Source organism: Cibotium barometz, chromosome 54 (genome assembly GCF_041138505.1).
Source record: "Cibotium barometz isolate CiBa-2024 chromosome 54, ASM4113850v1, whole genome shotgun sequence".
In the NCBI taxonomy this organism is placed as follows: Eukaryota; Viridiplantae; Streptophyta; class Polypodiopsida; order Cyatheales; family Cibotiaceae; genus Cibotium; species Cibotium barometz.
In genome coordinates, this window is record NC_141099.1 from 19,267,867 (window position 1) to 19,283,825 (window position 15,959).

Consider the following 15,959-nt stretch of genomic DNA (forward strand, 5'->3'; position numbering starts at 1 on the left):
TCCATTGACAAACAATTACTGGGTACAGATGTCACAACTCAAAATTTCCATTCAATCCTTGTTTCTCACAAAATAGTATCACTCTGAACTCTCCGTTGAGACGAGCAGGTCAACAACGAGATCCAGTAAATAGATTACAATAAGTTTCTCATCATCATACATATATATCTTCCATGGCATATGCATGGGCGAGCCCGTCCATCGCCTGGTCAGAACCCTCCAGGATCCTCCTTAGGTGTCCTAGCACTTCACTCGGGGACCGCTTCATCGGCCCTCGTCCATCGTACCGGAAGCGCACCATTTTAACCATACCGAGGCTGGTCAGGCTTTGCCACATGAGCCGTCCTTTGAACACTCCCCGGTGCCAGCTGTTGTGCAACCAAACTTCCCTTAGAACACACATATACCAAATGCTCCCTCCAGCATTCTGGCGTAAGACAGTCCTTTAAGAAAACAGGGTTTTTATGCAAGTTTTCAGTTTTGATTTTCTTTTAAATACAATGAGTATATCTTAATTCCGTATCCCAAGACTTCTAGATCACAGGTCTGGATTCCCAACAAGCAAAATTCCTCGAATTTTGAAATCTTGATCCTCATATCAAAATCAAAGGTCTCAACTTAGTTTTAGATTCGGTTGGTGATTTGAGTGTAGATTATTGAACTGGTCACATCGTCATTTCTTGAAACTGACGAAGGAGTTACGTCTTGGTCATAGTTTGATTCAGGGTTTGAGTCTAGAAAGGTTCTCCCTAAACTATCTTTCTCGAAGGTAATAATTCAATTACTACTTTATTGAATTCAAAACTAAACCCGAATTCCTATAAGGAGTAAATTAGTCATTTATCTAAAATTTTGACTTCGATAGTTTTTCTAAATTTTCTCATTACCATCCTAGAGAATATAAACGATATAATTTTTCTTCACTGAGTATTTACTTATTCATTTTTCCAATATCCATGGGATTTAAACATAGGATTAAAGTGAACTCTTATTTTGATAAAAAAATTTTCTTTTATGCATCATTTCATGCATAAAAATCAATATTGGTGAAAGCAACACTTTTGTAATTAGAAAAATTCTTTTATGCATCATTTTATGCATAAAAATCAATATTAGTGAAAGTAACACTTTTACAATAAAAAAATTTCTTTTATACATCTATTTATGAATAAAAATCCATTTTAATGAAAGTAACACTTTTATAATAAAAATATTCTTTTATGCATCTATTTATGCATAAAATGCATTTTAATGAAAGTAACACTTTTATAAAAAAAATATATTCTTTTATGCATCTATTTATGCATAAAATCTATTTTTGATGAAAGTAACACTTCTATAATAAAAATATTCTTTTATGCATCTATTTATGCATAAAATCCATTTTGATGAAAGTAACACTTTTATAATAAAAAAAATATTCTTTTATGCATCTATTTATGCATAAAATCCATTTTGATGAAATTAACACTTTTGTTATTAAAAAAATAATCAATATGCATCTTTCTATACATAGAATTTAATTCTATTGAAAATCAAAAAAATAATCAATATGCATCTTTTTATGCATAGAATTTAATTCTATTAAAAATCACTCTTTTATAATAAAAAATAATCAATATGCATCTTTCTATACATAGAATTTAATTCTATTGAAAATCAAAAAAGTAATCAATATGCATCTTTCTATGCATAGAATTTAATTCTATTAAAAATCACTCTTTTATAATAAGAAAATAATCAATATGCATCTTTCTATACATCGAATTTAATTCTATTGAAAATAAAAAAATAATCAATATGCATCTTTCTATGCATGAATGAAAATGACACTTTTAGAATACACAAACGATGGGGATTACTCTTTTTGATTAATAAAAGATGAAATTTATTTCACAAATTTTTAGAAAATTTCGCCATAACCTCCTTTGTATGGCTGACCATTTTTCAATTTTTCTAAACTTAATCTACTTAGGAATTATCCCCAATTGGTTTAAAGCATTCTAAACTAATCAATTTTCATTTTTAAGAGAGAGACAATATGAAAAGTTTAATTCCAACAATTTGATCACTTAACTAGGATAAAGAAGGGTTGATTTTAAGAATGAGAGAGGGGGGAAGCCTTTCCAAGAAGGCATAACATCAGTTTATCATTTTAAGATAACAAACAATTTAGAAAACCATTAAAAGAATAAAGAAAAATATAAGATTTCTAACTTACATGAATTCTGGGAGCTTTCCTTTGGCTTGATTGTTTGAGGGATCTACTCTTGTTTGCAACAAGAGTGGCCACCAATTATTTAGAAGAGGGAATGGTCAAAAATTAGTGAATTATTAAGAAATTCATAGTTCTTGGCTCTTAGGAAGAGTAGAGTAACAATGCATAAAACACTATTAAGCTTCAACAAAGGGGGAGGCTTCTATTTAAAGAAAAAAGTGAGCTTCTAACCAAGCAAACTGATTCTAGATTTTTTCAGATCAGTTTGGTCAATTTTTGACCATTTTTAGGTCAGTTTAGCTTACTTTTTGGAACTAGACTTGAATTAGGAGAGAGGAGAGATGAAATATCTCAATTTTTGATAATTTTAAACTCCACCACACATGTGAAGTAGGCGCCTCCTTCATGACGGGGGAATTCCCATTGTGAGATGTCAAAAATCCATTTTTTTAGTAATTTCTTTGGTCCTTAGTCCACTCTTCATCTTATGTGAGTATTTACTCATTTTTGGGGGGATTTTATTTATTCCTTCTATTGATCTTCTACACACATTTGGATGAATCTTATTGGCCCCTCAAAACCTTAATTTAAAATTTTTCAAAAATCTGGATCCCTAGGATAAGGCCTCTTAAACAGATTATACTACACATTTGGATAAATCTTATTGGCCCCTCAAAACCTTAATTTAAAATTTTTCAAAAATCTGGACCCCTAGGATAAGGCCTCTTAAACAGATTATACTTGATTTCTAATGCACCTTTTGAAAATCTTTTTGAACTTTTGTTTCAGGGGAACTTATTTTAATAAGAAGAGATAATTTTCTATCCAAAAATATTCAAAATCTGAATAACCTCTCTCTAGAATATTTTCTCTCTCTAAGCCAAAACAGGTAGAAACAAGATCTTTTATATTTTTGAAGAGGGGATTGATTACAGGGGAAGATGTTGGACATCTTGAGAGGCTGGGGAGGAATCTTACACCTGTTCTTGTTGGATAATAAAGATAAAAAGAAAATCATATAAACTTCGAAAAAGGACTGTGTCATCAAGAAAACAATTCAAAATTTACCTTACCATCTACCATAAAGCTATCATCCATGAAAAGTTTAAAACTATCAAATACTTATCATAGCACCACATTTGAAGGCACTCAAGATTAATACACATGAGAGTTTCATTTTTTTTTTTTGAAATTACACATCCAAAGTTAGACCCACATTTGTTCGAGATGGGGCTAGGAACCGGACGACCATCCTAGTGTAAAGCATCCACTAATGGAATTCACACGTCAAATATTCAAACCTATGTTGGTACCTTACACAGGTCTCTCCTTAATGGAGTAAATCCTAATAACTTACAATATACAAATTGATGAGATATATCCAAAAATTTTCTCTAAACAAAGTTTCGGTCTATCCTTCTAGTCATTCAGTCACATTGATTTCTTAATTAGATCACCCTACGTTTTTTACTCAAAAGGTTTTCTCCCCAATCTTATTTCTCAAATTCTATTGTACAAATATCTTGCGTGTGCACCCCCAAGATACAAGCACAATTTCATTGGATGATTGTCTCAACATGTGAGAATATTCAAATCACTTCTATGGCCAGTAGAGATGATTGATTCGTCCTCATATGATAAACAATCACTTGTTTTAATCTCTTGATAGTTAATATTTAAATAACAAATCCTAGGAACTAAGATGGGCTCTAATACCAATTGTAAGGTCCCTACCCTAGCTGGCTCAAGGGGATCCTTTTGATAGGCAGCTAAGTCCCCTTTATCTTCGATTGACGACACCTCGATCCCTTGGAAATAAAAGCATACAAACAAACGAAGGGACCTAACTCTATATCGTAGGGAAAACGTAATTATTCTAAAAGAAATCTATTCCTTTGATCAAACGGCACTCCATGTGCATAATCCAGGATGGAACAAGTTCACACTTGGTTCAAGAAATCTAACGCCTTTTCCCTCTTTTCTGTATGAGGCACAACCACTAGCTCGTTCTCTTAACACGGACTTGTTTTGAAAGATCCGTGCCCGCTCCGCGTAACAAATTCTGGGGTGCTAGCATCAGAAGTAACACTTTTTATGCAGGGCAGAGCCTCCCACTCGGGGCCTCGCCCACGGATATTCAGACAAGAGACTAATCCCTCGGTTCTTTCAAAACTGAATTCGAAAAAACTTCCCTCACCCAACAGACATAGGCGATTCCACCTGGAAAAATCTATTCTAACGTAGTCAAGGACCTTAACTAACCAAATTGATCCGATCAAACCCGTAAGTCTCATGGTTAGATCAAGGAAGAGACTTGCACTTGGATCATAGAGTCCAACGCTTTTTTCCTTATCAAGAGGCACATCTATTGATTCTTTTCCATAGAACAAGGGCTGTCCGGGATTTACTTCAACTATCGTAACTTAATAGAATTGAATCTTATTTTAGGGATTCATCAGTCTAGCCTAACCCCATCCAATCCCATGGGTTAGCCAACCGCCCAACCACTGTAGTGATAGGATCCATTTAGGAATTTGGTTACGTTTTGCCCCGGGTACTAGGGAAAAGAGTTCCCAGGCCCCCTAGCCGGCGCTTCAAGCAAACTTCAAGATAGTCACACCACTTACACACCCAGTATGAAATTGCCTGTTTTACAGATTCATCTGTCTTTAAAACAATCTTTTAATGAAACCATTTTATCATTGATCATAATCCTCCAAAATATCTAGCTTGAATTCTAATTTCTAATCATTCTTTCATTGGTGTACCTATGGCATCATTGGCAACTAGAACGCTCACCACCTGTTCACTCAGGGGCCTTTTCAATAGTTCCTAGCTCATAGTATCCAAAAATATAATCACATAAGAAAATTCAGATGGACTCTTCATTGAAGATCAACAAGATCAACCAACAGATCCATATAAAAGAGCCATAGACTCATCCATTGAGGACCAGCAAGGCCAATCAACCAGATCCATGCCCTAGTTCAGAAAATAACTCTAACTCCTTAATCCATTTTCTTCCCTAACGCATGCGTGGGTATCTTCGGTGACCCAGAGCCCAAGCACCGTATGGTCAGCACCCTCTAGGCTCCTTCACAGGTCACCTAGTGCTTCACTCATAGGCCGCTTCCTTCATCCACCGTCCGGAAGCTTACCATTTAAATTGAACCAAGGCTGGTCAAGACCTCGACCGAGACCTTGCTACACGAGACATCCTCCATTGACTCTCCGTCAGCTATTGCAACTTTATCACTTAGGTCTCCATGACCTCATTCACAAGATGGTCAAAATGCTTCCCCAGCATTCTTGACATAAAACAATCATTTAAAAATAGGTCATAAATATAGTTTCTGACGAACCCTCATCTTTCCACATTGTTCCACATCACTTCTTGTTATTCCACATTCTTCTAAATCAATTCACTTTGCTTATTCCACATCCAGTCATATCTATTCCCATCATCCTTCATCCATTCTCATCCAGTCACATCATATTACATCCCATCATCCTTCATCCATTCTCATCCATTCTCATCCAGTCACATCATATTACATCTCATCACATCTATCCACATCACATCACATTTCACATCTATCCACATCACATCACATTCATCCACATCACATCACATTCATCCACATCACATCTCATCACATCCATTTACATCTATTCAGATCCTCATCACATCACATCACATCAAATCATATCCATCCTCATCACATCTCACCCATTCACATCTACCCATATTCACATCACATCTCATCCATTCACATCTACCTAGATCCACATCACATCACATCTATCCACATCACATCTCATCCATTCACATCTATCTAGGTCCACATCTCATCACATTCCACCTTACATCTCATCACATTAATCACATTTATCTAGGTTGACATCTCATCACATTCATCCCCCTTACATCTCATCCATCCATTCACATTACATCACATCCATTTATATTCATTCAGATCCACATCTCATCACATCACATCCATCCACATCACATCTCATCCATTCACATCTATTTACATCTCATCATATCACATTCACATCACATTCACATCCATTCACATCACATCACATCCATTCCCATCTCATTACGTCACATTCACATCTCACCATATCTCACCATATCCATTCAGATATATCACACAACAAACTGGAACTTGAAATTGGATCTCGTTGGTTGACTAGCTAGTCTTCAAGAGAGAGTCCGAATGTCATTTTGATTATAAAACAATGGAACTGGAACATTGAGGATTATGATGGAAACACTGTGGTTTCATTCCAATTCTATCTTGAAGATAGCTGAATCTGAGAAAAGGCAATTTCATGTTGGGTGTGTAAGTGGTGTGTCTATTTTGTATTTTGCTTGAGTGCCGGCTAGGGGGCTTGGGAACTCATTTCCTTGGTACTCGGGACAAAACACAACTAAATTTTTATAAAAAAGGAATCCCACCACTTCACATCCATTCACATCTCATAGCATCCATTCACATCTTATCACATCCACTCACATCTCATCACATCCATTCATATCTCATCACACCCATTCACATCCATCACACCCATTCACATCCATCACATTCATTGCATCCACATCACATCACATACATTCTATCCACATCTAGCCATATCACATCACATTCATTACATCCATATCACATTCACATTTATTCCATCCCCATCACATCACATTCATCCTATCTACATCACATTCACCCACATCCATCCATTCATTCACATTCACATCTATCCACATCCATCCATTCATTCACATGTACAACTATCACTTCACAACTCATTCTCATCCATTTTCATCACATCACACCCATTCACATATCATCACATCTCATCACTTTCACATCGATATATATTTACATCACATTACATCTCATCCACATCTCATCACATCCACTCACATCTCCCCACATCACATTCACATCTTATCACACATCACACTCACATCTCCCCACATCACACTCACATCTCCCCACATCACATTCACATCTTATCACATTGCATTCACATCTTATCACATCGCATTCATATCTCCTCTTATCACATTCACATCTCATATAATCACATCACATCCATTTACATCCCATCACATTCATTTACATTCACTCAGCTCCACATCACATCTTATCACATCCACTTTTAGTACCGTTTTCTACTTTCGGTACCGATAGGACTTTTCTAAGTTTATGCCAATTGCTTGGCCTAGTTAAAGGTACTTTTTCTCGATCCCATTGAATCTACGCATCAGAGTGTTGTTGAAGGTTTAAAAAGGAAAAATAAACCTTATCATAATTGAATAGTAAAAACTCAAAAAGAGCATTTACGTATTGTATTTTCATTCCTTAAGCTTCATTAATGAGAATTAATTCCAAACTTCCGTTTACTCATTTGATCCTCGATCCTCCCAGGGATTCTAGATTCTCTTTTTTGAATAAGAATTATCCAAGTTTTCTCGATGGATATTTTCACATTCTTTCTCAAATTTCTCAAGTAAGATATATCCAATATTCTTCTTTTTGAATAAAAGATTCATGGGATTTACAAAAAATCAATTCTACCCATATTTTCCAATAAAATAATAATACTCAAAATTTTACTTTTGATAAATACTCATGATTTGAATTTACGCCAAACATTCCTCATTTATCATTTAATTACTTGGATCTCAAATATAATGGGAATTCCTCTTTTTGCATAAAAATAAATTTACCAAAAATTTCTCTTTTACCATTTAATTACTTGGATCTCAAATATCATGGGAACTTCTCTTTTTGCATAAAAATAAATTTACCAAAAATTACTCTTTTCTCACAATCAATTAATTATGCATAAATACAAAAAAAATATTTCTCATGAATATGATGAAAATCATTCTTTTTGCATAGGATGTCCAATCCTAGAATATGGTAGGAAGTCTCCTTTTAGCATTATGCAAAAAAATAAGATATGTATTATTTTCTAAAAATTTTACCATAGCTTCGATGCTATTACTGATAATTCTCAAATTTTCCTAAAAGAGTAAAAGCTTGTAAAATGAAAATATGATAGTAGTTTCTCTTTTATGCTTAAAATAAAACTATGAATTTAAATCATAATTTTAACCATAAAATTAAACATAACTATCATTATCCCAATAGATTAAGCTAATTTCAATATTCCTCTTTTTTCAAATTGTTAGGATAATCCATTTCTCATTTAGAATGAATTAAAGTAGTTTTTGACTACTCATAAAAAATCTAAAAGAATTTATCATTATTTTAATATCACAAAATCATGAAAATATCATTTTCTTAATCTTTAGCTCATCAGGCCTAGAGTTTAGCTTTGAATTAAGAAACTATCATTGAGAAGCATTCTTTTCCAAGGGATTTAGCCATAAAGATGGCTATTCTTTTAGAGAGAGAGATTTACTTAAAGAAAGCATTACAAATAAGTATAAAGATTAACTTTCTCTTAATTCAAAGTTAAGACTTTTAGGGAAAGCTTGATTTGAATTAAAACAATCACTTAAAAAGCTTCTCAAGCTTGAGAGGGGTTGAGAAGAAGAAAGTTATTGAGAAAATTGGAAAAAACCTTTAAAAAATCGATTTTACCTCCAAGTTTGGCTTGATTCTCTAATTGTAGTGAAGCCTCCAACCAATCAATTGGTCCACCAAGAGGATAAGAGCAACTCCAAGAGTTGTTGTAGAGAGAGAGAAGCTCCAAGCTCCCAAGAGAGAGGAAATTTTAAGAGATAATAGAAAATATGATTATTTTAATATAATATTGGCATGGTATGGCTCCAATATGAAAATATAAAGGAATGAGGGTCTGTTTATAGGTGAGGAAGGCCACTAACCAAGTACAACTGGGTTCTAGAATTTTCCAGGTTCAGTTTGACTCAATTTGGACAAGATTTGGATCAGTTTGGCTCCCTTTTTTATTTGTTTTGATCCAGGAGAGAGGAGAGATAAAAATATCACAATTTTTTTGAATTAAAAACCCTTGCACACATGTGAAAAAGGCACCTACCTCAAGAGTCCCCCTTTCCTTACCAAGGTGTCAAAAATGCATCATTATTCTAAAATATCTCATTTTTTAGTAATATCTCATTTTTTTAGTAATATCTCATAATTTTTAACTAATAAACCTTGTACTCAGTCAACTCTTCATCTTATGTGAGCATTTACTCATTTTTGGATATTTTCTTTTATTCTTTTGGATTTATCTCATCCCAATAGTTGGATTAATCCAATTGGCCCATTGGAACCTTAATTGGACCATAATCCGAAAACTTCTTAAAATATAGACCCTTAGGCTAAGGTCCCTTATACCATTTTCAATTAACTCCTAATGCACATTGGAAAGTTCATTTTGAACTTCTATTTCAGGAGAATCCATTTTAGATACTAGGAGGATTTTTATATCCAAAGATATCTCAATTTTGGATTATCTCTCTCTAGGCCAAAGCAGGGTAGAACAAGATCTTTCTTCTATTTCAGAGAGGGAAATAATTATAAGAACAGAAGGGGAGGTTCTTAAACCTTTACTCCTCAAAAGATGGAGGGAGGAATCTTATATGTTTGGGCGCTATTCTATTACGGATCGTAAATAATAATTATGTTGAAAAGGTACCCGACTCATCGGGTCCACCCATCCATAGGATGGTCCCATTAGGGCATCCATTCACCCACTTTCCACCTATGCACCCAATCATTTTTGTTATCTAATTAGGTCCTACCACACTGTGAAACATATAAAACAAGGTTCTTTAATTATTTCCCATCACCGATTCATTAAGACATTTCTTCCAAAATAGTTGAAAATAAATGGATCTTTAAACACAGTCACAACATCATCACTTGCTCATTACATTATTCATGTGCTCCCATGCCACCCTCGCAACATGGGCGACATGGTTCATGTGGTAGCAATTATTCCTGGAGGGGTCTACAACTCCGAACATCACTCACCCACTTGGTGAGGACTACTAAGTGGGTCCCCAATTCCCTCATCCTTGGTGTGGTGATGACGTTTAAAACTCAGAGCCTCCACTGAGTCCCACCTACCCCCTCGAGGGATGTGTCCCTTAGCTTGCTTTTATTTGCACCACTTGCACCTCGCAAAACCGGAAGCAAGTAGCTCATCCACCTAGATGGGTCCAATGCTGAGCATCTAGTGGGTTGTTTCCCCAAAGTGGGAGGACAGCTTTAGGGTGGACCGACGACAACCAATCAACCCTCATATAAGATCAGCGACAACCAATCGATTGGCGACAACCAATCAAACAAGAGAAAATACAATTTCATTACATTCACAGTAAACAAAGAAAATAGTCTTTTCAATTTGAGATTGCAATAAGACATTCTTTATTAAGGCATTTGCCGTTGTTTCATGGACGATATGCCCTTCTTGTTCTTTTTTTAAGGAAATTTTTTGTTTAGGACTTCCTAATCTTATTAGGTCGCGTAATGCAATGGTTTATGCAAAATTTAAAGAGCATTTCTAACTTGGACGATATCGACAACGGGCGATAGTGCCTGCACGGCAGCGTTATTTGGTCTGGTGGAGATTTTGCTTGGTTTTGCTGAGACGTTTCTTGGTCTCGCGACGTTATTTGCATCTTTGTGTGTGTATTTGGGTGCCATGACTTGAAAACTCATAAGATTAAGAAAAAGTGCACCTAACACTACACATATGTGCTAAGAATTCGGCTTTAATGATGATGAATTTTGTGCAAAAACCAACATCTTTAAGTGACTTAGTAATGCTCATTCGGTTCCTTTTTTAATTTTGCTAAATTTCAGTCTTTGAATGTCTACTTTAGCAGAAAATTATAATTTTCAGCAATTTTCTTGAAACTAGGTCATGTTCTAGAGTAAAAAATGAGCTAGAATGGTTGAAAAACTCTTAGAAATAATTTACTAGCCCAAAAATTGAGCATAAGGGTTCTATAATTATTTTGTTTGCATGAATCCCTAGTTCCTTATTTTTTTCCTAATTTTTCAATGTAGGAATCAAATTTTAATCTATTTTTTGGCATAAAAATAGCCATTTTGGCTTAACAATTAGCCATTTTGGCTTAACAATTAGCTAAATTATCCTAATAAATTCCCAAAAAATATGGAGGGTTTATTTACTGTTACATTTTGAGAATTTATACAAAGATGTGATTAATCTAAAGCATGCTTAATTTTCCAAGTCAAACTTATACAATTCGGGTCAAAAATGCATGACTAAGAGTGCAATAAAATGAATTAGAGTGGGATTAAATCAAATTCTGTGATTTCATGCATAATTTAGCTTAACTTGATTTATTCATAATTTCCTAAGTATTTTACTAATTATAGAGTAATTTTAGAGTGAAATTTACATAATTTAATGCATAAAAGAGTGGAAAATTAAAAAGAAATATCATTTTTTAAAATTATTTCAAAAATTAAGATTTTTCAATCACTAATTTGCATAAGGAAGTTAATATGAGAGTATTTACTTAATTAGAGAATAGTTTTAATGCAAAGTTGACAAAACAATGCGTAAATGTGATTAAGCAATAAATTTTTACCTTAACTCCTTATAATTACAGCAACTCTTTGCTGAAAATGGTATGTGTGAGGACTCCACCAGCATCTAAGCGTATGTACAAGTGAGAATGAAGATATATATATACATCTCAAGGTCTAGAATCACCTTGAGGCTACTTGCTACCTTCTTATAGTTTCCCTATGTAGAGACCCTGACAGAATCATTAAAATTTTTTTTTGGCCATAACTATCTAATAAAAACTCAAAATATGGTCATGTAGCTAGTCAAAAGAACCGGAAGGAATCAGGTCTACAAGGCAACTCTAGTAGAATAGGTAAAAACGTCTGTATATAGCCGCAAACACGCCATCTTTAGAAACATGTTGCTTGAATATTTTTAGTGTGCATGGACTCTAAATATGTAAAAGTACTCTAAATATGACCTCCTATCACCTAAATTTGAAATTCTATTTTTGGAGATATTTATCTCTTAATAAATCTATTCTTATCTTCTTATTTCTTTTCAGATGTTTGGAACTACTATTTTTACTCTCACTTTCTTAACGTTCCTAGCCTTAGTCTCTCTTGAAGTTCACTCTCTTTCTTCTTGAAACCTATATTAAAAGATAATTGTTACATGGCTTGGGAGGGATCTTACAATACCCATTCCCTCTTGATCTCCCTCTGAAGGGTTAATCATATTGAGGTTTAGGAACAGTCTTCATCTGTATCAATGAAGTTTTGGTTCTATCATAGAGTTGGAGGGGGTGGCCACCTATATGTTGTGGCAATGCAAGGTGCCAGTGTTGTATAGTGTTATTTTACCTGAGGCTTTGGATGTTGATAAGTTCAGCGTGTCCTTATCCACCAAGGGTATAATAAGCATTTTGTGATGGAAGTTCAAGTGTTACAGTCCTTCTACACCTAGTTGACAATGAAATATGTGGTCTATAATCCATCCCCTTTCGAGGATAATGCTCTCTCATGGTACATGCGGGGGTCACATAAAACATTCTCTCAACATAGATTTAGATCCAATAAGAAACTCTACTTCAAATCAACCGGATTGGGAATTGTTTCCATGATGATAATGGTTACATCATCAGGTGTGTGAGGGGGGTGGGTGGCTTGACAAGACCCATGTCTCCCAAGAGACATATGGCGATTAGCTATAGGGATAGGTAATGGCATAGATACTGGGTACTAGAAGATATTCAATGCACATATGAATGTGGCGAAGAGCTCGACAGGTAAGTTGTGGCCATTGGTGGAGTGATGGTATAGGAGAGGGGGAAGGTATTGTGTTTAGAAGTAAAAAGACCAAGTCCAAGCACAAGGGTTGAGGATGTAACCGCAAATGCATGCAGAGCCAGAGATGGCAAGATAATAGGATCGGGTGGGTGTGAAGGTGATGGGCCAATGATTCTAGCACCAAGAGAAGAATCATAGGCAAGTGTGCAGTGCCAGTGCGAGGGGTAGAGAAGGAGAAGGGGATGAGGCAAATGAGAAGGAGAAGGAGAAGGGGATGAGGCAAATGAGGGGGTATAGAAGAAGAAGGGGGTGGAGCACACGAGGGGGTAGAAAAGAAGAAGGGGGCAGAGCACACGAGGTGGGCATGGGTGTGCTAGGTGCATAGATGAAGGGGTGGAACAAGGGTGTGGTACGTACATAGATGCAAGGGGAGGGGTATGCAAGCCAGTCCTTGTTTATCTTTTGTGTTTAGGGAACTCAAGCAAGGGGGGTTATGGTGGTGAAAAGAATAGAAAATTTAGGAAAAGAAAAAAGAGGGGGGAGGGAACAAAATTTTTTTTTTGAAAATGGGAAAATGATAAGAAAGGGGGGGATTTTTAATTTTAATTGGAGGGTTTTTTATTTTCTTAAAGAGAGAGGGGGCTGTTGTGCAAGCATAGGTGAATAGGGTGCACATGGATATACATAAGGGTGTGAAAAGGCAGGTGCACGCAAGTGTGCACAGGTGGGGGTGAAAAGGTGTGTGTGCACAAGTGGTGTAGGGGTAGTGTGGTGAGAACACACACATGAAAAGTGTGCATGTGCATGGGATGAAATTTTTGTAAATGGGTTTGGGTAGGTGGACAGGCAGTTGGATGCATTAGGGCCAAAGTTTTAAAAAAAGGGTCGTGTAAGGATTGGATTAACTTTCTTAATCAAAATGATTTAACTAAAATAGTAGAGACAAATAGCTATATTATGCGCCCCTTTTACCTATATTTAATATGCCATCCATCACGTATCTATAGTCTTCAATTCACCTATCCTTTTGGCAGCCCTCTTACCTACTCCAGTACACATTTTCTAAAATAAGCTAATTTTAAATATTTGAAATCATAACATACTTCTCTCTTCCATTGGGCATGACGTGAGTTTTTCCCTCTTTTTTCTTTCTACTATCTTTTTTCTCTCCCTACCATCTCTTGTTTTCTCTTTGGATCAGTTTTATTGCTATGGTAACTCCAAAATTTGATCCACACTTAAAGAAAAGACACCATATCAACTTAGTACTCGACAAAGAATACTCTATCTAGAGAAGTATCATTACAAAACTCTACATGATGAGGTTGAAGCTCAAAGGCTATGTGTAGAAGGAAAGAAGCATTTAGATTTATGGGTTCAAGGAGGTCTATACCCACTTGACCCATCAACTAGTAAGCCTCCATCATTTAGCACCTTGCATGATCTTGTTGGATTCATTGGGGATGGTAAAAAAGGCTTATTTGGATATTGCTCAAGATTGAATAATCAAGCTACTATTTTCAAGCAAACTATGCTTGGTGTGTACAAGCAATTTGTTAAAGGACTAGAAGATATCATGATCTCACAAAATCAACATGTAAATGAGTTGGAAAGACTACTTCAGTCATCTCAAGAAGAGGTAACAAAGCTTGGAAAAATTAACCAAAAATTAGAGGAGCATGCACTCCCAAAAACCCAACAAAAAAGCACTCCTTTTGGGTGAAGAGTGAGATCTAGATAGTTTAAAAGTGTTACATGCCTAGCACATGGGGGTGCTAAGAAGAAACGGATGAGGCTTGTTTGAAGCTACATGAATAGTGTGGGAGGTTTCTGCTTGGATAATCCTTTAGATAGAATTTCTATGATCAAATCTTCGATAAAACAATGACATGATTGAAATGCTCAAGCTCTTGCAGTGTGCAGGGCTTCAAAGGAAGGTAATCAAGAAATTTTGCAATGACTTTCGTGACTTGGTCAAGCCTGAGAGGCATGTGACAAGGTTTCAATGAGCAAAAAGGGATACATTTAAGCAATATCAAAGCTACTCATCCAAGGTATGAAGCCTCATCGTGTTCTTGTGTTCGGCTTACCCTGACCACATACTGTAGCAATGGCAAAACACCAACAAAATTTGGCTTTTCTAGGGTTCATAGCTGAATACAAACACATTGACAGTTTAATGACTTTAAACAAGCCAAAAAACAAAGAAATTCAACTATAGCATGTATAATAACATATTTATAGATGTTAGAAGGGTCCAATTAGCCATGGTGAAGTTCAATTATGAGGACTATGAGGGTAATCTTATTTTTGTTATCAAGCTTGATGAGAGGCACAAATTCTCAAACATCAAAAAATGAAAAGAATCAGTATAGGGCTCATAAACAAAGCCTTAAATTATGCCCAAGGTAAGGAAAACCAACCATTACATAGCGCACAGTCAGAGATGGAACAATGGTACATAGAGGCAACTGATACTCTCAAATGGTTGTTTTTGTACACAAAAATTCCAAACGTCATTGATGCTCAGAGTAAAGGAGAGATGCTTGTGGTGGATGGGATGGGAAACTTTATAGTTTAGTGGCACATGAGTGCCGACTTGAAAGCATTGAAGTGCATGCATGGGGTGTGTGGTGGTCTTAGATGTACAAACCCATGCCTCTATTGCATGGCAGGAATGAACAGTCCAGATTGGTACAACCCTAGAATGGATTGCACAAAGCCTCCATCCAGAGACAAGACAAAGCAAGTAATTGGTGATACAGACCAGACCAAGGCTAAAGGGAAATCAAAGACTAGGAGTAAGGAAAAGTCAACAAAAATAGTCGAATTCAAGGGTGAACCATGTATTGTGCCTGAGGATCCCAATTAGGATCCCATATTTCCTATAAAGCTAGAGAGAGTTTACATTTGTAATTTACATGTAGAAATTAGAATATTGGATACACTAATTAAGC